Source organism: Carettochelys insculpta, chromosome 4 (assembly GCF_033958435.1).
Source record: "Carettochelys insculpta isolate YL-2023 chromosome 4, ASM3395843v1, whole genome shotgun sequence".
Classification (NCBI taxonomy): domain Eukaryota; kingdom Metazoa; phylum Chordata; order Testudines; family Carettochelyidae; genus Carettochelys; species Carettochelys insculpta.
This window is the reverse complement of record NC_134140.1, coordinates 96,677,382-96,700,968: the sequence shown is the minus strand read 5'-3', so window position 1 is coordinate 96,700,968 and position 23,587 is coordinate 96,677,382. Positions and strand designations below refer to the sequence as shown.

Here is a 23,587-nt window from a genome sequence, read left to right as displayed (position 1 = left end):
GGTGTTGTTGAGATAACTCTTAGATTTTTGTGGGATTTCACTAACTTTTGTTAAATTCTTTGTACCTTTTCCATGTATGAGACTGTTGACAATGGAAGCTTTATCACAAGGTCTGGGACACATGTTGAGGGCAACAATCTGTAGCCTGCATTTCACAGTTGCTTAGCAAACTGAAAGGGTTTAAAGATCAGGCAAAGAATACCAGGTCACAGTATGATTGTACTAAACCCCACTTAAATTCTGCTCATCTGTGCATTTAGTTTACACAAGACAGTTAGATTGTGAAAATTTGAGGATTCAGGTTATGGAAATAGATCTAGTACTATATCTTCACATTGCAGCTAATACGCAATAAGTGTCATAATGCAATGTTTTGTATTAAATACATTGTAATATAATTGTTATTAAATCTAAATTGTTTTATGTGGGACCTTTAACTCAAAATATAGCAATTAATTTAATCAGTGCATTTGCAACCCCCAAATAACATTGCATACAGACTTATAAGCATTTTAGAATTAAGTAGAACTCCTCCAATAATTGAGCAAATGATTACTTTAAAAGTTCAGGAAGTATAATGTCACAGCCACTGTACTGGCTGTTAAGAAAAACAATTGGAGAGGAACCTGTAAATGATCTGCCTATATATTTCCTATCTATGGTTTGTATTCCTTGTCTTATGAGACAACTGAAAAATAAACAATAATGATATAATGGCCTTTAACAGCACTGCAGCATGCTGAAGAAAAGCTCCTGCAGGTGTATGCCTTAATTAGATGTTTATTGGAAACAGGTGCACAGAAATATGGAGCACTGAGCTTTGAAAGGGGGAAGAGGACTTTGTAAATCAAATCTCCCTCAAGTCTGAGTTACAAATTAAGAACTATGCATAGATTGGAAACATTCATCCATATTTTGTAAAACATGAAAAACCAGAACAGCTAATTTCAGATATATTTTATCACCATGTTAACAGAGGACATTCGAAAGGGAATGTGTTTGAATGTTTTTCTCTCATTGTAAATACACCCTTTTATTTAAGAACCACCGTGGCTAAACAGCCATGTTAAAAAGGCAGTGAGAGAGAAAAGGGCAGCTTTTAAAAAAGTGGAAGTCAAATCCTAGTGAGGAAAATAGAAAGGAACATAAACACTCCCAAATTAAGTGTCATAATGTAGTAAGAAAAGCCAAAAAAGATTTTGAGGAACAGCTAGCCAAAAATTCAAAAAACGATAGTAAAATGTTTTTTAAATACATTAGAAGCAGGAAGCCCACTAAAAAAGCAGTGGGGCCCTTGGACGATAAAGATATAAAAGGAGCGATCAAGGAAGACAGTGCCATTGCGGAGCGATTAAATGATTTCTTTGCTTCAGTCTTCACGGCTGAGGATGTTACAGAGGTTCCTAAATCTGAGCCAGCCTTTTTAGGTGACAAATCTGAGGAACTCTCTCAGATTGAAGTGACATTAGAGGACGTTTTGGAGTTCCTAAATCTGAGCCAGCCTTTTTAGGTGACAAATCTGAGGAACTCTCTCAGATTGAAGTGACATTAGAGGACGTTTTGGAGTTAATTGATAAGCTGAATAGTAACAAGAAATGGTAACCTTTCACAATGGAGGGGGGTAACTAGTGGTGTTCCCCAGGGGTCAGTCCTGGGACCGATCCTGTTCAACTTGTTCATCAATGATCTAGAAAATGAGGTAAGCAGTGAGGTGGCAAAGTTTGCAGATGACACCAAGTTGTTCAGGACAGTCAAAACCAAAACAGATTGTGAAGAACTACAAAAAGATCTCAGCAAACTGAGTGAGTGATTGGGCAGCAAAATGGCAAATGAAATTTAATGTGGGTAAGTGTAAGGTAATGCATGTTGGAAAAAATAACCCAAATTACACGTACAACATGATGGGGTCAAATTTAGCTACGACAGATCAGGAAAGGGATCTTGGAGTTATAGTGGATAGTTCTCTGAAGACATCCACGCAGTGTGCAGCAGCAGTTAGTAAAGCAAATAGGATGTTAGGAATTATTAAAAAAGGGATAGATAATAAGACAAAAGATATCATACTTCCCCTATATAAAACTATGGTACGCCCACATCTTGAGTACTGCGTGCAGATGTGGTCTCCTCACCTCAAAAAAGATATATTGGCATTAGAAAAGGTTCAGAAAAGGGCGACTAAGATGATTAGGGGCTTGGAATGGGTTCCATATGGGGAGAGGCTAGAGAGACTGGGACTTTTCAGTTTGGAAAAGAGGCGATTGAGGGGCGATATGATAGAGGTATATAAAATCATGAATGGTGTGGAGAAAGTGAATATAGAAAAATTTATTTACCTTTTCCCATAATACAAGAACTAGGGGACACCAAATGAAATTGATGGGTAGTAGGTTCAAAACTAATAAAAGGAAATTTTTCTTCACACAGCGCACAGTCAACCTGTGGAACTCCTTGCCCAAGGAGGCTGTGAAGGCCAGGACTCTATTAGGGTTTAAAAAAGAGCTTGATAAATTTTTGCAGGTTAGGTCCATAAATGGCTATTAGCCAGGGATAAAGTATGGTGCCCTGGCCTTCAGAACAAGGGCAGGAGATGGATGGCAGGAGATAAATCACTTGATCATTGTCTTCTGTTCTCCTTCTCTGGGGCACCTGGCATTGGCCACTGTTGGCAGATGGGATGCTGGGCTGGATGGACTTTTGGTCTGACCCAGTATGGCCATTCTTATGTTCTTATGTAAGAAGGAAAAAATGAACCTTTCTGCATCCACATAATGGAAATCCTTTTGAATGACCATAACATTATAACAATAATGCTATTGTATGCAGTGCTGTTGTAGCTGAGTTTGTCCCAAGTTATTACAGAAATAAAGAGGAGGGTGAGGTAATAATTTTTTATTGGACCAAGTTCTAGTGAGTGACAAGCTTTTGAACTACACAGAGGTCTTCTCCTGATTGAGTCCATTGATGACGGATCAGCCTGATTTTGGAGCCACAGATCTTACCACAGAAGGGGCAGGTATTGGTAGCTGTTGGAGGTGGGGCAGGACAGTGTTTATTTGACACTCTTTTCTTCTCCTTCTCCTCTCTTCATCTGTACTGCAGGACCACTCCTCACAGATGGACATTCTCCACTGGGGACTATCTTGGGCAAGGTTCTCCCAAGTGTCAACATTGGTGCTGCACTTTTTCATGTGTGCCTTCAGCATGTCCTTATATAACCTCTAGTGGCCCCCAATGCTCCTCTGTCTTTTCTCCAACTTGGAAAACAGAATCTGTTTTGGGAGGTGCTGACCAGAAATATGAGCCATGTGACCAGTCCAGTGAAGTTGCTGATGAGTGATAATGGCTTCAATACTGGTCATGTTCAACTCTTCCAAGATGCTAGTGTTTACGCACCATTCCTCCCAAGAGATATTTAGCATTCTCCCAAGGTAGCATTGATGATATTGTTCAAGTGGCTTCAAATGATGCTTGTATGTTGTCCAAGTTTCATGTGCATACAATAGTGTTGGAACAACCACTTCATGGTATAAAAGGAGCTTTGTATTGGGGTAGATGTCCCAGTTCTTGAAGATCATTTGTCTCAGGCGGGCGAAAACGGAACTTGCATGGCTCAGGTGAGGCTGTATTTCCACATCAATGTTGACTTTAGCAGAAAGATGACTTCCAAGGTTTGGGAAGTGCTCCACATTTTCCATTCGTTTTCCATTTACTTCAACAAGGGGTATGTGACATTGTCCTGTTGGCTAGGGTTGGTGGAGCACCTTGGTCTTTTTGACATTGTGTGAGGCTGAGATTCTTGTATGCTTTAGCAAAGGCATCTGAGGTGGTCTGAAGGGCTGTGGAAGAGAGCAGGAACCACAATGTCATCAGCATACTGGAGCTTAATGATCGAGGTCTTGCTTTTAGCTTTCAGTTTTCTGAGATTGTACATAGAATGAACAGGAAGCTTTTCAATCTTCATTCCATCTGGAAGCTTGCCAGGTGAAGGGTCACAGCAATGATGATGCAGAATAGTGATAAGGCAATGACACAACCTTTTTTACTCCAATTTTGACCTCAAAGGAGTCGCTTTGGGATCTGTTATTGCTCAATACTGGTGCAGTCATGTTGTGAAGCAGCCTCAAAATACTTATGAATTTTTTGAGGCAGGTGATATTTGAGAGGATGGCCCACAGGGCAGTAAGAATGATTTGAGTTGAATGCTTTGGTTACAAGGTTTTGTTTTGTTAACGACATTTTTCTTGCAGTTATTGGGTGGTGAAGATCAGGTCCATTGTTTCTTGGAATGGTTGGAAGCCACACTGGAATTCTGGGAAAATTTCTTCTGTGGCAGGAGTCAGTTTGCAAGGATTCGAGATAAGATTTTCCCTACCATTGCCAGGAGGGGGATATCACGATAGTTTCCCCAGTCTCACTTGTCTCCTTTCTTGGAGACTGATGATCAGTGTGTCTTTGAATCTTGCAGCATCTGCTTTTTATCTCAGATCTTGAGAATCAGGAGGTGAAGTTGTTGTGGAGCTCTGGCCTGCCTTCTTTGAAAACTTCGATGGGGATCCCATCTAGTCCGGTTATCTTGTTGCACTTCAACACCTTGATGGCAGCTTGGACCTCACTCAGGGTAGAAAGCGTTGAAAGGTTGCCTCTAGGTGGTTGCTGAGGGATTTGCTCAAGGGATTCTGGGACCACAGTGGAGGGGGTGATTCAAGAGTTCATTATAGTGCCTTCTGCAGTGAGAAGCAATGGCTTCATTGTCTTTCAAGAGTTGGGTACCATCCTTTGATATTAGGGTATTGATTTCATGGTTTCTTGGTCAATAAACAGCTTTGAAGAAACCTCTTGTATCGTTGATCGTGTGGAATAAGTGACATCAGTGTCAGCCCAAAGAGCCCTGATCTACACCACGGAACAAAATTTTTCCTAATATGTCAATTCTAACTACACTAATGGCGTAACTAGAATTGTGTATCTGGGATCAACTTTGTTCCCTGGTGTAGACCAGGCCTCAGAGAAATATGCATAAATACTAAAGAGCATTACAGAGTCTGGTATGAAGTACAGGTACAAGAGTTCACTGTGCTGTCTACTAAGGATAAACATATTTTCCAGACATCTCTGGGTAGGTAGACATCTATATGGCAGATACAGTTGCAGTAATTGCTTCAGTATATGCCAGAACCTTGAGGAGTTTGATTTTTTTCATGATAGACTGAGGTTTCCTCCTTCATCTCACTGTCAAATCTCACTTCTGTGCTGGAATTATATCTTATACTTGGCTGATATCATCAATGTCATAGGCAGGATATCTGAGGCAACCAATGAATGGGCAATATGTTTGTTTCTAGTCATCTTTGCTTTCTCACTGATACGTATCTAATCATTATTTTGCATGAGCGATCTTATCTGTGGGGTTGTCCAGTAGCTCATTTCACCATACAAACTTCCACTCTAAATGATCAGAGTGGTGACTTTTGTCTTCTGCAGGAGGATGTAGGTGTACATATAAGGTCAGAAGAGATGAAAAGTTCTAAATAGCCAAATTAATTCTTCCTCTGTATAACTTAGCATTGACATTCACTTTTCATTGAGGGCTAACATCTCTTTCAACCCATGCAGAATTTCTGTTTAGCTCTCATGAACACGCTCACAATGCAGAAATTAAGATTTTAGTAGCTAGCAATACCAAACAGTTTTAGTAAGCATTTTTTTAAAGCCACCCAACAGCATAAGTCCTACTTGTTATTGGGTAGGTACTGCTGAGGGCACAAAACTCTCACTGAGGTCATTGTGAGACAACACAGTTCACAATCATATGACTTGCGATATAACCAAACCATTACAAATGTGGGGAGGTGGGAATCCTAGAAAAGGAGTTCGAAAATAAATGAGTGATAAGCCAAAGAGAAATACTTTAATAGGGAAAAGTGAAACCCTGAGAATAATGAAATCAAAATATGAAGTCCCGAGACTCTACCCTTGTGTTCACTCCCTGCACACTACTTTAATAATCTTCAAACTATGCCTTTTAAGGTATTTGAAAACTCAGTACTGGCCATCAGTTTATATCCTACTACAATATATATGATGAAGAAGTTCAGGGATTCTTCAGTATGATAACATGTTTTCCAAACCCTATAACCCTGCCCCAGCAAAGGTCAGGCCTGTTAACCAAAAGGGGAAGTGAAATTATAAAAATGAGACACACAACACTCCAAGCCTTCCCTCTTTCAACGTCCACAGCATTAACTTCCCCGATAGGACAAAAGAAGCAGCTGTTGGACTTTGGAAGTGGGGGGCAGGGTCCTGACACAAACCATTTTGAGAAAATTTGTTTTGCAGTTAAGTAAGTTTCTTTCGTAGGTATTAGTAAGCATCTTCTCTATTTTTCTCTTTACCGTTTGAGTTTTTATCCCTTGTTTCTTGTACTTAAAATCTCTTTGTTAATAAAATTGTTTCACTGTTTTATCTAATCCAATGAGTTTAAGATGAAGTGTCTGCATAACTATTTAAGATACTAAGATGGCATGTTATTTCCTTAAAGGAATGAACAATTAAAAATGTTTGTATTACCCAGTGGATGGCTGGGCAGCACAGGACATACATTTCTTGGCGAAGATATCCAGGACTGGCTATTTTGGGGCACCCTGCAATGTAATTAAAGCTGGTGAGAGCCCAGATGTGTCTGTCTGCAGCACACACAGCCATAGCTCGGAGTGACTTACACACAGGAATCTGTCTGAGGCTTCACATTGGAAGGTATGGCTGCAAAGCATTGTAATGGACATCAGGTTATAATGAAAAGGTGATGCTGTCTGGATTGTGCCATGGTATGTCACAGAAGTGTTCATCTAAAGAAAAAAATAGAAGATGAAGGGGAAAAGGAAACATATCAGAATCTTTATTAATGCTTTTTTGTTGCCTATTGTTTCATATGGCTGTCATGAAAACTATGGGTATGAAATTAACATTGCTTCAATTTGATAATGGTGGTCTTCAATGTGTATGAAGTAATTACATAATTAATGAATACTTGAACTCATGGTCTTATTTATAAAACTTGTTTAGATGAATGACATTTTAAACACATCATTCCATTTCTTTCTTATAATTACTTATACCTTCCTTACCTTTCAAATAACTTCCATTTCTATTTGATGATCAGAGATCCTATGATTGGCTATATATTTTTTTAAATGGATAGAAAATGGTTGTAATAGATCTTTGTTTTGTTTACAGTTTTCACTGGATACAAGTCCAGCAAATTTTAAACCAAGGTTTGGGTTCTATCTTCTCCATCCCTCTGTTCAACAATATATTGTATAGGAAGAATCTTCTCTTCAGTGCAGAAGTTTGATAACTTAGGCTTCTTTAGGTAGGGCTGACAAGTTTTATCTGAACGAAATATTTGTCATGCCAGATCAGATTTAGTCAATTAAGTCTACTATTTTGTGTTATCTTTATATTAACATGCAGGTGTTTTCCCACATCTTCACACTTTACACTTCCTCCTGATAAGAATGGCCCAGTATCTTGTCTTCCAGCTGTGACTAACGCCAGGCACTTCAGAGGGAATTAATAGATCAGGGGATCATCAAGTGATCCATCCATCCATCCATTCCCAGATTCTGCCAAACAGAAGCTAGGGACACCATCCAGGCCCTAATCTTCCTCCCTTCTTTTTGCAGTGGCCAGGTTTAATGCCTGTTTTACATTCAGTGCCCTACCAAAGACACTCTCAGGATGATATTTTTGTTGTTTTTAACACACACTTGCAGTCACACACCACTACTCAGACGTAACTGTTATTTTGGGCCATCTTTTCACATGATGCAGAACAAAGAATAGATGAAAAAAATTGGGCCAAGTAATCCACTAGTTGAAAGACTGCCTTGTACATTCAATGAAATTGTTGCATACAAATTAGCTGCATAGTAAGGAAGGTGATTGGTCAGGGTTTTCTCTAACATCACAATGGCCTAGCACTCCAAATACATTCCTTACTGTAGCACTACACTTCTTGGGTGTAATATGTAAAGTGAAAAGGGCTGAGATCCAATGTTCCCTTCTTTCTTTTCCATCCATGTGCAGAATAAGCTTTTATGTGCACTGAGGCATGTGAGAATGTGCACCACTAATAGAAATACAAAACTTAATTGTAGATGCCCTGCTAATCAGCCAGGTGGGATCTGGATTTCTCCTGAGCGGCTGCATAAGCACATAGCTTACAAAATAAATTACTTACTACAAGTTCAACTTCCCTCATCTGGCACCCTTGTACCTGAGCAGTCCAGGACCAGGGATTTTGCTGGACGAAGAGTGGTCAATTCTGCTGCCTGCTGGCCTCAGCCTTTGTTCCTGGGCTCCCTGCCCTCAACTTCCCAACCTCCTTTCCCCTCATGCAGGCTTCCCAGATGCCAGCTTCTGGCCCCGGCCCCCTCCCCAGCTGCAACTTCCTGGGGCCAGGGCTTCCTGCACAGCCCCATCCACTGTTTCCAGGAGCCCTGGCAATGAGCTGCCAGTTTACCAGCCCACTGTTCCCTGCTGCTACTCCTGGTCCAGGTTCCCTGCTTGCTGCGAGCCCTTCACTTGCAGCCAGACCAGCTGTGGCTGCCCTGCCCTGGGCTCCTGCCACTGGTTTGGCTGACCCCTTCTCCTCCCAGCCTTGGGACTGTCTGGTCCTGTAAGATCTGTCGTGCTGCCAGACAGATGTTTCTGGAAAAGAGAGTGCCGGATTTGGGAGTTTTAACCTGTACAAGCAGTCTGTGAAAGTCCGTGAGCCTAAGTATATTAGTTGTACAAACTACTCAAAGAACAAAAGAGCAGTCACGTAGCACTTTAAAGCCTCATAAAACAATGCATTACATGATGAGCTTTCATGGGCCAGACCCATTTCTTCAGACCTATAGCCTTACCAGAGCAGACTACATATATAAAGCAGAGGTCCAAAAATGGTTATCAGGATGGACAAATCTGAACTTTTTAAAATCAAGATTAGGAAATCAGATAGAAGAGCAGAAGAGGTGGGTGAGGGCGGAAGTTTAGTGTTGGGTCAGATATCCAAGTATGTAAAAGAGTCCTTATTATGAGTCCAGTAACTGCTGTCCCTGTTAAAACCAAGTGTTAATGTGTCTGTTAGCCGGTGGCCAGGTAATGTGCGGTGAGGTACTCCCCTGGGTCCTAAACAACCCAGTTTTTTACTGTTAGAGCAGGCAGCTCCTAGCACTCTCACCCATGGCCAGGCTGTAGTAACCAAACGGTTAAAGTTCTTTTGTTGTGCCGGCTGTGTTGTAGTGACAAAAGGGTTAACAGCAGTCAGGCTCAGAGCTTAACTAGTTACAAGTTTATTAAGCTACAGTTATAAGCGTGTGGTTACAAAAGGCTATTGTCTACTTCTTATATGCTAGCAAAGTACAGGTGTCAACAAGTTACGTTACAATCCAATACAAAGATATCTGTTACCATCTAACACAAGGATATCTTAACACAACGACATCTAGTTACAGAGCTCTAATTCTTTAGGTGTGCACAAAAAGTCAGAGACCTAGAATGGGTGTATCTTACCCTCTCTGCGTCTCTCGATACCAGGGTAGCCAAGCCGGATCGGTCACTCAATTCCGCGGAAAGACGAATACGAGGTTGGGCGTCCCCAGTAGTGGACCTCGGGAGGCAATCACCTGACCCGACCAGCAGGTAGTTGGTGGAATGCACTCAGAGTTAGAGTTGTGCTGGGCCCATCTTTTATACCCCTTTTTGGGTTACGTATTCTCTTTCTTATCTAAGGTGCCAGATCATACTGGTCTGTCTTTGTGACGCCAGTTTGTTACAAGGGCATTTCTTGCTTAATTTGCACTTGTAAGACAGGAGATAAGCAATTTGAGAGTACAGGACATTCTTTTTGTGTGGGCGGGGCACTTCCCCTTCTGGGATGGTTGTGTGTGTGCATCATATCCATCAATGCCAGCTGGGGTGATTTCTTGAGGGTCTCCCCCCTCTCATGTTGACAGTTTGGCCTGTTAACCTTCTATCTGTACTTTCTGCTTCTCAGGGTCACAATAAGCTAGCACATCTGGGCCTCAATGAGGGCATCAAAGACTGTGCTGTCAGCAGCTGTTTCCGTGCCCTGTGTGCTTCTCAGCGGGGGGGGGGGGCAGTGAGCAAGCTGGCTTGTAAGGGGGAGACTTTGTCTGGCTACATTCCACTCCCTGATGCACCACACTACATCCCAGAACGCAACGTGGTGGTGATGCCAGCACCTCTTGCCCTCCTTGGAGGAAGTCTAAAAGTACCCAATGATCCAATCAGTATGTGGGGAATCGCGGAACTGGCTAGGATCACTTGTCAGCTCCATGTATTGGATTTGCGTGGAGGAGATAGCCACGTCAATTAGTCTCCTAACGATGCACAGTGTTATGCAAAACACAACTACTATGATAAGAACAATCAAAATAGTGGTTACAATAGAATGCAGGAATGGAGTAAGAGAAAATTCTAATTGTTGAGCTAACCATTTTAACCATGAGATCTTTCTATTCTTAGTTACAGCATGTAAGATTTTAACTGCATCTTTGATGGCAGATACATCCTGTTTAATCTGTTCAGAGTGTTTACCTAAAAGCAGTAAGATTGGTTAATTACAGCACAAACTCCTCCTTGTTGGGCCAGGACTGCATACTTCGAGACCCACCCATCCCTTGCTGACACTCAGACAGAGAACAATTAGACAAGAAGGCAGATGGGAATTATGGCCTAATCCAGAAAGTTTAAACCGGTTACCTCTACCCCTATCAGCTTGGCTAGGAGGACGGGACAGAAGGGCCCAGCCTAACCTTGGAGCTTCCTTGCACGCGATGGCTTCCACTCCGAGGAATTACAAGCAAGACAATCAGCTCCACCCTCCCAGCACCCGGGACGACAAGGTTGTCAGGGACTCAAATCCCAGCAAGCCTCATCCCGTTACAGGGTACGATAACAAAACCAGAACCAGAACTTCCAGATTCCTTATCCAAGTAGGAGTTCACCCTATCACAGCATGAACCCCAGGGGCTGTGGCGAAGGTAGGAGTGGATGTCGCTGTCACCAAACCAGACTGGTCACCACCAGAAGATGTTGCTGTTGTCCCACCAATCATTCAGGTTCAGAGGGACAAACTCAAATCCCAGTCTGGTAGAGGAGTTCAGCAGGGTACACATCCAGCAATCCGTGGCACCGGCGGTGGAGACGATGGACTGGATGGCATTCCTGAGGGGATGCTTAGGTGTGGCAGAGGTCAGCAAGGTTGTCAGGAAGATGCCGAGGAGTTGAGGTGCCATGCTGTCATCTGGGTTGAAGGTAGCTACAACACAACTAGGCCTATAGCAATTACTAAAAGTCTATTAGTATTAATATGGCATATAGCAGTATGCATATATTATGTACATTAAAGTTCTTTGGTGTGTACTGATGTTACAGGTGGCCATTGCCTTGCTTCCTCCCAGGGAGGTGTGCATTCCAGGTGGTTTCTTCTTTTCTGGGTAGAAAACACAAGGTCAGCCGGTCTTGGATGTGATCCAAGCCTCGGTAATGGTTATTGGTTCCCTTTTAGAGTCTAAAGCAGTCCACACCCCCACCTTTGCATGAGTGCAGTACATGAGTCTGTGTTCCCAGGCTAGGGTGTTTAATTACAACAGTATCTCCAGGATTAGATTTGGAGTCCTTGAGTGGCGCAGCCGAAGTTTGAGGAATTTTTCCCTGTAGGGAAGAATCCTCTGCTGATTGGACTGCCCGTAGGGGTTTGCTCGTTGTTTAGTCGCTGCACCACCTTATCCAGCCTGTTTTTCCAAGTGCCATCCATGGGCTTCAAGTGGCTTTTTAACAGCCCATTCCAGTGCTCGACTATGCCGTTGGACTGGGGTCGATAAGGGAGGTGGTAAGTCCATTGAATTCCATGCTTAGTAGCCCACTCTTGTACTACTTTGTTTTTAAAGTGTGAGCTGTTGTCAGACTGGATTTCTCAGGGTGCTGGGATAATTGCTGTTAAGCGGTTTAGTTCCATAATGGTGGACAGTCCTGTTGCCAATGGGGCAGGGTGTGCAAAACCAATTCCTGAAACAACTTCCATTCCAGTCAAGAGGTACTTACACCTTTGCCTGGTCGTAGGAAGTGGGCCAATGTAATCAACCTGCCAGGTTGCCCATAGTGTTTTTCCATCTCTTAGCCTAGCAAACCACTGTTCTTCAGCTATGTGTTTTCAGGTTTTAGCACAGATAGTACAGGCTTGCAACCAGGTCTCTAGCCTGTCGGTGGGTGATAGGCCACCCCCTGATATGTGCTTGCTGCACCAGCTCATCACTCCCTGTGTGCCCCAGAGTCTCTTGTAGCCATAGGTACAAATGTTCCCAACCTACTTGGGTGGCAGAGATCTGGGCTGCTGCATCTGCCATGTTATTTAGCTGTGCAGCTGGCGTGTTATTCTTTTGGTGGGCTGACACATGTTCTATATTTAGGGGTTGCTGGGTGGCATGGTGGTACTCACTAGGCATTCCCACCTTCCATAGGGATTCCTTAATTAAAAGGTGGAGTTCTGTGCGGTATCAGCTTTCCGGCATGGACATTCCTCTACCCATCCCGAGAACAAACAAACAATAACCAGCACATTTTTTAAAAGATTTACATTTGGGTAGCTGAATGAAGTTCATTTATAACTTCAGGAACAGTCCTAAAGGCAGAGATCTGGTTGCCAGAACTGTCTTTACAGGTTTGCCCACGTCGTGGGCTTGGCAGACAGGGCAAGCCAGACAGTTGTTTGGGCCACGTAGGAGAATTTGGAAGCAAACCAATTTTTGCTTGAACAGCAGTAATCATCCTCCTGCTTCACTTACATGAGTCAGGCTGTGGTGCATGCAAGCAAGATAAGGGAGAAGGACCTTGGGTGCAACCAGGCGGCCGTCCGGGGAGCGCCAAAGGTGTTCAGGGTGCAAAAGGCATTCATCCAGTCTCCAGATAGTTTCGTCTGAATTTAGGGCCTGATCTTGGAATAGTGCAGTATCAATAAGGGTTGCAATAGGAGACTGGGAATCTGTAAAAATGGGAAGCAGTGAAGTGGCCCAAGAGACTAAAGGTCTGCAGTTTTAGCTGCTGTGTCAGCCAAGGCATTTAATAAGGCAGCAATATACACATCATTTTGTTTTAATGAGCCCATGTATATTCTAACTTACCAACATAGACAATTTGATAATGCTATTAATAAGATAAGCACAAACATAAAATACAAAACCACATTCTTCATTTTAAAAGGAGATTTATGATGTTTAGGTTGTTCTTCAGTAACTACCAGCTTTTCTCTGTGTTTCTGAAAGACAAAAGAATACCTTTCTACCCCCTTTGGGGTGGCAGGTTGCATCTTGGAATATTCCATTTACAAATATGCTCAGTTCTTTCTAAACTCTGCAGGCTACTCACTCTGAATTTTCTCCAGACCCTTTAGAGTTAAGGACTTACTCACTTACTCTTAACCTCAAATCACATGCTTATTTTCCAAAGTGACATGTTATTGGATATTACCATTTTAAGTATTACTAAAGGGATTTAGATCTTTTGTTCCTATATTGAAAGGTGTCCATATCGGAAGGCGTCCCCTCCTTATGGATGCACCAGCAGGACAAACAGACAGACAGACAGACACAAACAACATTAAACAAAACTCCATGACATATACACATACACGTGTTAGCAAAACAATTAATGTAAACAAAACTCCATGACATGCACACATACACCACAACATAAATGTTTACATAACTACGCTTTGTACCACAAAGAGTTAAGAACTTGAACTAAAGCTTTCAGAGTTGGGCAGTTTCTTCACGGTCTTATAATCTGGGCTTTTGTCCAAGGAGCTGTTTCTTACATCCTGTGCAACTGCTCCAATATTCCTTTTTCCCTTTTTCTTTACAAGCAGTTCTCTGCTTACAGAACTGCAACCGTGATTCCTCTGATTGTCCCCAGTTCTTTTCCAACATTTTCTTGTCCTATTTAGGGTCACCCCATCCTTCCCGGGTGAATTCCTTCTCTATGTTGGGGAAATCCATGTTGTTTATCATGACTGGTTTCATTTTGTCACTGTGGTACAGCCTGGCTACGTCTACACGTGCAGCCAACATCGAAATGGCTTATTTCGATGTTGCGACATCGAAATAGTCTATTTCGATGAATAACGTCTACACGTCCTCCAGGGCCGGCAACGTCGATGTTCAACTTCGACATTGCTCAGCCCAACATCGAAATAGGCGCAGCGAGGGAACGTCTACACGTCAAAGTAGCACACATCGAAATAGGGATGCCAGGCACAGCTGCAGACAGGGTCACAGGGCGGACTCAACAGCCAACCGCTCCCTTAAAGGGCCCCTCCTAGACACAGTTGCACTAAACAACACAAGATACACAGAGCTGACAACTGGTTGCAGACCCTGTGCCTGCAGCATAGATCCCCAGCTGCCACAGAAGCAGCCAGAAGCCCTGGGCTAAGGGCTGCTGCCCACGGTGACCATAGAGCCCCGCAGGGGCTGGAGAGAGAGCATCTCTCAACCCCCCCAGCTGATGGCCGCCATGGAGGACCCAGCAATTTCGACGTTGCGGGACGCGGATCGTCTACACGGTCCCTACTTCGACGTTGAACGTCAAAGTAGGGCGCTATTCCTATCTCCTCATGAGGTTAGCGACTTCGACGTCTCGCCGCCTAACGTCGAAGTTAACTTCGAAATAGCGCCCGACGCGTGTAGACGCGACGGGCGCTATTTCGAAGTTGGTGCCGCTACTTCGAAGTAGCGTGCACGTGTAGACGCAGCTCCTGTGTCACAACCCTGCTTGCTGCGCCAATTCTGTTAGCCGGTGGCCAGGTAATGTGCGGTGAGGTACTCCCCTGGGTCCTACGCAACCCAACTTTTTACTGTTAGAGCAGGCAGCTCCTAGCACTCTCACCCACGGCCAGGCTGTAGTAACCAAATGGTTAAAGTTCTTTTGTTGTGCTGGCTGTGTTGCAGTGACAAAAGGGTTAACAGCAGTCAGGCTCAGAGCTTAACTAGTTACAAGTTTATTAAGCTACAGTTATAAGCGTGTGGTTACAAAAGGCTATTGTCTACTTCTTATATGCTAGCAAAGTACAGGTGTTAACAAGTTACGTTACAATCCAATACAAAGATATCTGTTACCATCTAACACAAGGATATCTTGACACAACGACATCTAGTTACAGAGCTCTAATTCTTTAGCTGTGCACAAAAAGTCGGAGACCTAGCATGGGTGTATCTTACCCTCTCTGCGTCTCTCGATACCAGGGTAGCCAAGCCGGATCGGTCACTCAATTCCGCAGAAAGACGAATACGAGGTTGGGCGTCCCCAGTAGTGGACCTCGGGAGGCAATCACCTGACCCGACCAGCAGGTAGTTGGTGGAATGCACTCAGAGTTAGAGTTGTGCTGGGCCCATCTTTTATACCCCTTTTTGGGTTACGTATTCTCTTTCTTATCTAAGGTGCCAGATCATACTGGTCTGTCTTTGTGACGCCAGTTTGTTACAAGGGCATTTCTTACTTAATTTGCACTTGTAAGACAGGAGATAAGCAATTTGAGAGTACAGGACATTCTTTTTGTGTGGGCGGGGCACTTCCCCTTCTGGGATGGTTGTGTGTGTGCATCATATCGATCAATGCCAGCTGGGGTGATTTCTTGAGGGTCCCCCCCCCCATGTTGACAGTTTGGCCTGTTAGCCTTCTATCTGTACTTTCTGCTTCTCAGGGTCACAATAAGCTAGCACATCTGGGCCTCAATGAGGGCATCAAAGACTGTGCTGTCAGAAGTTGTTTCCATGCCCTGTGTGCTTCTCAGTGGGGCGGGGGGGGGGGCAGCGAGCAAGCTGGCTTGTAAGGGGGAGACTTTGTCTGGCTACAGTGTCGAATTTGAATATGAATGTTAGTTCCGAACATTCCCTCTGTAGACGGTTGGTAAAGTCTCTTCTCAAGAATACAAATGCTCAGGTCTTTAACAGGATGGCCCACTCCATTAAAGTGCTGGCTGACAGGTTTGTGTATTTGGAGATGTTTTTTATGTCTGCTCTGTGCCCATTCATTCTTTGGTGAAGCGTTTACAGTTCACCCAATATACATAGTGGGTGGGCATTGCTGGCACATTTGTCAACAGAAATAGCAAGTTAAATATGTCAGGTAAATCCTTTTGGGAAAATAATTTTCTAGCACTAATTCTAACTTAGGTATTTCTTTGCATAAGTCATTTGAGCCTTTTAAAGGCTAGAGGAAAGCATGTTACCAAGTGATCTTAAGTGAATTTGATTTTTCACAATTAGGAGAATGAATAATGAGTGTGCATCCCTCGCCATTTTATACATCCACCACATCAAGGAAAATCAATTATTTTAAGAAGATACATTTCCCTCTTCCCTGACTACTGGCATTACTTTTCATGGCATTTTTGCTTCAAACAGTTGAGGAATTAGACACCTTAAGAGAAAAGTAGAAGAGCTGTGGAGAAAAGAATCCCAACCACCTGCAGTCATTTAATTCTCCACTTCCTTAGTAGTCTCTCTTATCCCAGACACCACACAGAGAAACTTGCCAAACATGTTTTAACCAAACTATTTTATTAGGTTACAAGCTGGGAACTATAAGGCAATAACTCATCCACCGTGGGTCATTGTTCCTTGTGTAATCTGAGCCTCCTGTGGAAGGGTTGCCATCAGTTCCCCATTCCACATAGTTAGTCCAAGAACTGTTGCTGAGCTTCCACAGCCCTCCAGTTTTATCAGGTTTAAGGGAGGGAAGGAGGTGGTTTTTCTCACTAATTAAACATTATCAGCCCCAATCTCACTTCTACTTCCAATTCTAGTTTTTATCAGGGAACTGGACTATTATTAAAGTAACACCTTCACTGAACACTCCCCTGCCCAATTATAATAAAATAACTTATTCACTGGGTTTCTGCAAAGAAAAAAATCCTTGTGCCTATACCAATTTACTTTAAAAGAAAATTTTATAAGTGCCTCCAGCAAGGCCAAAAACCTACCCTATTGCCAAAGGAGAAAGACACTATCTTCCCAGTGCAGAATGGCTCCTCTGGGAAGAATTTATAAGTCCTCTCCTTGCCTACATTTACACGTGAGGCATCTGTTGACAGAAGTCACTGTTGGAAGGGATTTCACAGCAAAACTTCTGTCGACAGATTGCACCTACACATAAAAGCTGATCAAAACAGTAATCTGCTCTGTTGACAGAGAGCAGTCAGACTGCCCTGCCCTCTCTTGACTGGAAGGTCTACAAACAGACCTGCCTGGTGAACTGGAAGACCTGTCTGTTGACCAAAGGGCCCTGGTGCATCTATATGGCTATTTTGTAGACAGGAGACTGTTGAGAAAGGTTTATACCTGAATGTGGAGAGGCATAACTCTCTGCTGGCAGATGTGCTGAATTTTGTCGACATTGTCAACAAATCACATTTTGTGTGTAAACGCACCATGTGTTTTTCCAACAAAAGCCCAGTTTTGCTGGAAAAACCCTCTTGTGTAGACATAGCTCTTGAGTATGTAGGCTTATGCCTCACCCTTCTGCCTAACAAATCTGCCACATTGCCTTCATGTTCTTGTCAAGCCTACAAGAAGGCTGAATACTCATGTGAAGAGGTGGTGCAATTCTTAAAAGGAGAGAGGATTTCTTTCCCTGCTTTATCAGGCAAAGCTTCCCCATCTCTGAGGCTGCTGCATGTGAGGACGATGGGAAGCAACTGTACTTTTTATAGCTCTATGACTTTATAGAATGAGGAAAATTTGCTTTGTAAGCCAACCTTTTGCTTTTTAATTTCTCTGTGGCTGTATTCTCTATTCCTCTGTATCCTGTTAATGTACATGCAGATTTTCCAGGGTGCCACTCATCTCATTTTTTTAACCTCAAACCCACAAAAATATTTCCTTGTCTGCCCCATTGCTGTTGGAAGAGTTTGGTTGAGTGATATTGGGGAAAGAATATCATCCTTTTATGTTGCATTACAATGCCTTATGTTGTTGTTGCGATTGAAATGTACATTTTCCGACATTTATAATAATTTCTGCTGTGTGTGCTGTTTAGGTGTCTTTGGAGGTTTGTGCATCATAGTATGGTAAAAGTTACTGTTCTATACAGCAGGTTTGTGGTGTGTATGAACAATGTAATGGATGGCACTCATCTCCCATGAGATCTTTAGCTTGGAGGTAGCTGTGTAATCTGTAATGGCCACCTCGGGAATCGCTCCCATCAAAATCTGTTTTCTCAGACATACCCTATCCTGTCTTGTTTAGGAAGGGAGTGGATGTGTTAGAGCTCAAGACTTTGGTTTAAGCCAGAAACCTATGTTTAGAGTTTAGCCCAGGGGCCAGAAACCTTTCCAAGGTGGAGTGCCAAAATGTAACTTTTTGCCCTCTATGTAAGTTCCGAGCGCTAGTGATACTTTTTAAAGTCACTAGTAGTCCTACTCCCAACAGCTTCATGAATGAATGAAGATGCAGAGCTTTACTGGTTAGGTGGTGGTTGGTAGCATTATCTGGTCTTTCATTAATTCACACGTGCCATGGCTTTGAGCAAGCTCCTGGCTGCATGGGGGAGGAGGGCAGAGCTGAGCTTCCACCTCACATTCTGATGAAAATCAGCTCATGTGCCACTTGTGGTCACCATGCTGAGGGTTGCTGATCCTTGGTTTAACCTGATTTTCACCCATATGTAGTCTCTCCTTATATTTGTGTGGGAACTCAACAACAATGCATTGTTGGCTGTGTACTGTACAGACTTGCAGACTGAGGCCTTTAATGTCAACCTAATGCTCATTTATGCTAAGGTCCTTTGCCACGCTAATATGACAAGAATTAGGCCATTAGTTTTTATTTCTATCATTACACGAATATTAGACATTTCATTGTGTACTACATTAGTTATGTTTTCAGCAGGTTTAGCAGCATGAGGATAGTGAAGATGGTGGGCAGGAAGCCAATGTGAGACTGAGGTCTGGATTTTGCCAAAGAAACAATATTCAGGAAGGCTAATACTTTTAGAGCTTTTCTGTTGCCCAACAGAACCCTACTGAATTTTTCAACAGTTTAAAAAAAATTACCAGATTAAAAGTGTTAAATTGGTTGCAGGTCTGAAGTAAATCAGGGATAAGAGGACCTGCTCATTAGTCAGTAACTGAACTTAGCCAGCTGATGGCAAACAAAGCTATTTGTCTTCCTTTCATTATACCACTGTATTAAGAATTTGACATATTCTGTTCTGACAGTAGCAAGCAGTGACTTCCCCCATGTTTTCCTTTTGTTTTTTAAATTTGGAAACCTCACGTGATTAGATACAGAAATACATATTTGAAGGAAACCTAAAGGAGCAGTAATAGGATAGGGTGCTTGGGGAGCTGTGACAATTGCTTTTCATGCTGAGTATACTCATCCCCTCTTAGCTAGTGCTCCACTCATGTAGTTGCTGTTTCCATCTGTTGTTTCTAGTCTTTTAGCTTGTGTGACCTCTGGCATAGGGATTGGCTCTGTTAGGTTTGTAGCAAGTCTGTTACAATGGGGCTTCAACCTCTGTGTGGTACTAAAATACAAATGGATAGCAGAGAGGGAAGCAGTCAGTTCTGATGAGCTGTATGGGCTAATAATTGGAGATAATATGACACACCTATGATTGTAAATGTGTGCATCGGAGGAAGAAAAGAGGAAGAAAAGCGGAAATCATACAATTTGACCTGGAATTCTCTGGTTTTACTTCACCCTCATGGTGGTTAACCTATCCAATTCCTTTCAAACCACACCCCCCACCTCAAATACACATCATTTAGAAGTCAAACTTATACATCTTATCTAAAATCATCTGAGCTTACTTTAATTTCTGACAATTTGCAACTCATGCATCACTGGTGTAATTAAAAATGTAATTTGAACTGTGGCTCTTTATGCTCTCACTAAGGACATGAATTCAGAGCAGAATTTGCATAGTAACATTTGCTTTCTTCAGTGTTCAGAGCAGAAATATAATTAAAAAGGTGAAAGGCTTAGAAATGATGGTTCATAATGTACTTATTCAATAACAGTATATTAAAATTCTGATTAAAATAAAATAGCTAATGAAAAAGGATTAAGCTGCGTTAGTGTTTCATTTTCATTTTTCTCATTAGATATATGGTGAGCAGATAACTCAGCAGTGTTATAACTGGGACACCATCTTAAGCTACTGCTGCTTGGGAAAACCTATTCAACTAGAGTTTCTAACAGCTGTTCCCAAGGTTCATTAAGGCTCATTATAAGTTGTCATGTAATGGAGAATTTATATTTTCGGATGATCTGTGCATAGCAGTAAAGATGAAAGTCTATCTTAAGGCAGAACTATAAAGAACAGAAGATGGTACATATTAAAAATAGATTACTAAAATTCCCTAATTAGCTAGCACAGACTGTAAAAGCAAAGTACAATCACTCTGTTTTAAAGAGAGACACAAAAAATGATTTAATTGAGGCTGGCCTTTTTGTGACTCAACCATGACATTTTAGATAATACAGGTAATCTATCCAGCTATCCTTTAAATAATACACTGGCATATGACAATAGTGTGCATGCACACACATTTTGATTGCTCCAAAAACAAATGCCATCTCCTATGGAGAAATGCATTCCAGTCTGATTGAGATGATGAATAAAATTATATGGTGATGCCATACATTTGAATTATGTGGTTAGAACCTACTTCTATGATGAACTGATGATAACTTCAAATATGAACATCTCTGAATAATTTTGTGTGTGTGTGTGGAGCTGGGGAGGCTGTTAAAATCTGAACTCTAACCTGGATTTTAGTTTTGAAGCAATTCACATCTATCTCGTTCTAAATAAGTCTCTTGATGATTATTAAATATAGCTTTCTTCTCTTTGCCTCAGAGATGGATCATAATTTTATTTAGTTTGGTGATGATATCAAGGGCATTTGTTAGAAAATAAAAATTGTTAAGAGCAACAGCAAAACGACAACTATTTCTCTAAGTTAGACATCATGATCAAGGGGCCATGTGGAAGATAGGCAAGGGGCTACAGTTTAGCTTCATCAGCTTCGTATTTTCCACCTCATGCATTTTTGTATGCACATTTCAGGAGGACTGGTTTTCCAGAAGTTTGTTTAATTTACTAAATGGGATCAGCAAGAAATTTGGTATTTGACGTGAAGGCTGTTGGCAAAGGATGATACTGATTTGGAGAGAAGGGTTCCCTTTTATGTTAGTTGATCTGGAAATCATGAGCCTGTTTTCACTATGATGTAAGGGTTATGGGGGTATGGTAGTAAGGAGTGGTAAACCAGTGCAAGTGAGCAGGAGATGTCTTGGCTGGTTGGGAGAGTCTCTTATTTCAGTGCACTATAGGAGGGTGGATCAGCACCTGTAGCCAAATGAGGCACCGACTATGTCTGTTACAGCTGCTGCTGCTGCTGTTATTCATTATTGTTCTTCTAATGGACCACTATTTTAGAATTTGTGATGAAGTTCTCTCGTATGATTAGATGTTCTTGTTACTGATACGTAATGAAGCAGCTTTGGGCAATGAAGAAGAATACCCTTTATCCAAACAGACTGATTGTAAATTTTAATATTTGTTGAGGACAGCTGTGTCCGATAGGCATATTTTATATGTTAAAATAAATTGTAGTGGCTGAAGTCCTGAGTCAATGACACCAGTAAGCAGCAGCATGTAGAGGGGAGGCATGCTTTCATCCTTACTATGATGGTGTGTTTATAATTTTCAGGTCATATTCAGCAATGCTGACATTTTAACAGTGGAATTCTCACTGAAGGAAGAGGAAGTGTGTTAATTCTTCGACTGCTGGTATGCTGTGTGTACCACTATGCAGGTATTTTCTCACCTAAATGTGGCCTGCTCTTTCCATCCTGTTGCCCGTCTATCTGTTTCCTACCTACTTCTTGACCAAAATTCCATCATAGCCACCCAATAGACCTCTTTCATGATACCTGACTTTGAAACGTTTGGAGTAGGCTGGTAGAATGCAGACACCTACATCTTTAATAGCACCTGTAAATCATGTAGCTAAACATGAAAATGCTGTCCTTAGCATGAGTGTGGCTGAGAAGTACAAAATTAGACTGAATAGAATAACTTTAAAATATGTAACTATATGAGCCAGAACAAAAGCTTTGGGATTGTAAAATTGGGTCCGGGAAACATAAGAACATCAATACTAAAACAGGCCGATTGTCCTCCTAGCCCACTAACCTGTCTTCTGGCAGTGGCAAGTGCAAGTGCAAGATGCTTGAAAGGGAACGAACAGAACAGGGTGATAGTTGAGCATTTAATCTCTCATTGTCCAGTCCCACCTTTCGATAGACAGAGGTTTTGGAACACCCAGAACATGGGACTTCATCCTTAACCATCTTGGCTCATAGCTGTTCATGGACTACACTCCATGCATTCAGCTAATTCTATTGTAAACCCAGATAGCTTAAAAGAGTTAATTAAGGGGAAGACAAATTATGAATGGTGTGTAAAAATTAATACAAAAATATTATTCATTGCCAAGTAATCTTGTGAAGGGCAAAAGTATATCTGAGCTAACAGTCTAACTTTTTAATTTATTCTCAGCCAGAAGTTGTTCCGTTGCCTCTTCTCCCCTCTTTGCAATTCTAATATCTCTTTTGTTTAGATTTTGTCTAAATCAGCAGGCAGAATTCAAGATGTGGGAAGAGGGATTGTTCCAAAGTATTCATATTCAACGGGAAATCACAACATGCATATATAATTTCCAAAAATAAATAAATCTGTATGATCTTTTGCACAGCTAAAAGGAGACATTGAAGAAATGGTTAAACCAACACTGCAGTCTTTGCTAGGTCCATGGTTGAAAAGCCCAGATTCTACAAAGCACTTCAAGTTTTTAATGTTAAACATTTAAAACTCTTATTGAAATTGAATAGTGAATTGTGCAAGCAAACATTTTATGAACAATCCAGAGACTAAACCTTTTACATCCAGGCTTTTTGGCAAATGCATACTAAAATTGGATTGGTTTCAGACTGATTCATGAAGTTCAGAAAAAAGCCTTTAATTCACAGAAATTATTATTTGCAGTAAGTAATTTCACCAGCTCTCATGCACATTCGCTTCCTAAAACTGGCAAATTATTTTGCATAATTGGCTGTTGTCATATAGGAGAGGCCCTATAGCAAGAATAATCAAGGTCTATCAGTATATGATTGAGATGCAAAGCCTAATGCAAAATATGGCTGGCCTGCAATATAGCCAGCTCACAATATAACCAGTTACATCTAGTGCCATCAGTATCAAATTAATCTGCATGAAAATGCACTCCATAACTTAAAAACACAATTGTCTATCTGATGAGTCAAGTTTTTTTCTTCTGTGCACTGAGGAGTTGATGCAAAAAGGGACTTCTCTTGGTAAGTGAGGATTTGAGGTGAAAGACCTATAAAAAGAGATGCGCCCAAAAAGGCAGACAAAGTAAGATGAAGACGCAAAGATGTGTTGATATCAAAAGCAAAAAGCCAAACTCCATGCAGCAAGTGTGAGTCTT

General features: G+C 41.9%; 1 long non-coding RNA gene across 1 annotated transcript in view; it reads left to right on the top strand.

The window, feature by feature from the left end:
* LOC142012662 (uncharacterized) overlaps nucleotides 1-23,587 on the top strand; it is a 158,779-nt gene that overhangs the window by 29,392 nt on the left and 105,800 nt on the right. Inside the window, exon 2 of the long non-coding RNA XR_012645418.1 lies at nucleotides 21,788-21,892. This is a non-coding gene — a long non-coding RNA (uncharacterized LOC142012662). The remainder of the gene's footprint in view (nucleotides 1-21,787; nucleotides 21,893-23,587) is intronic.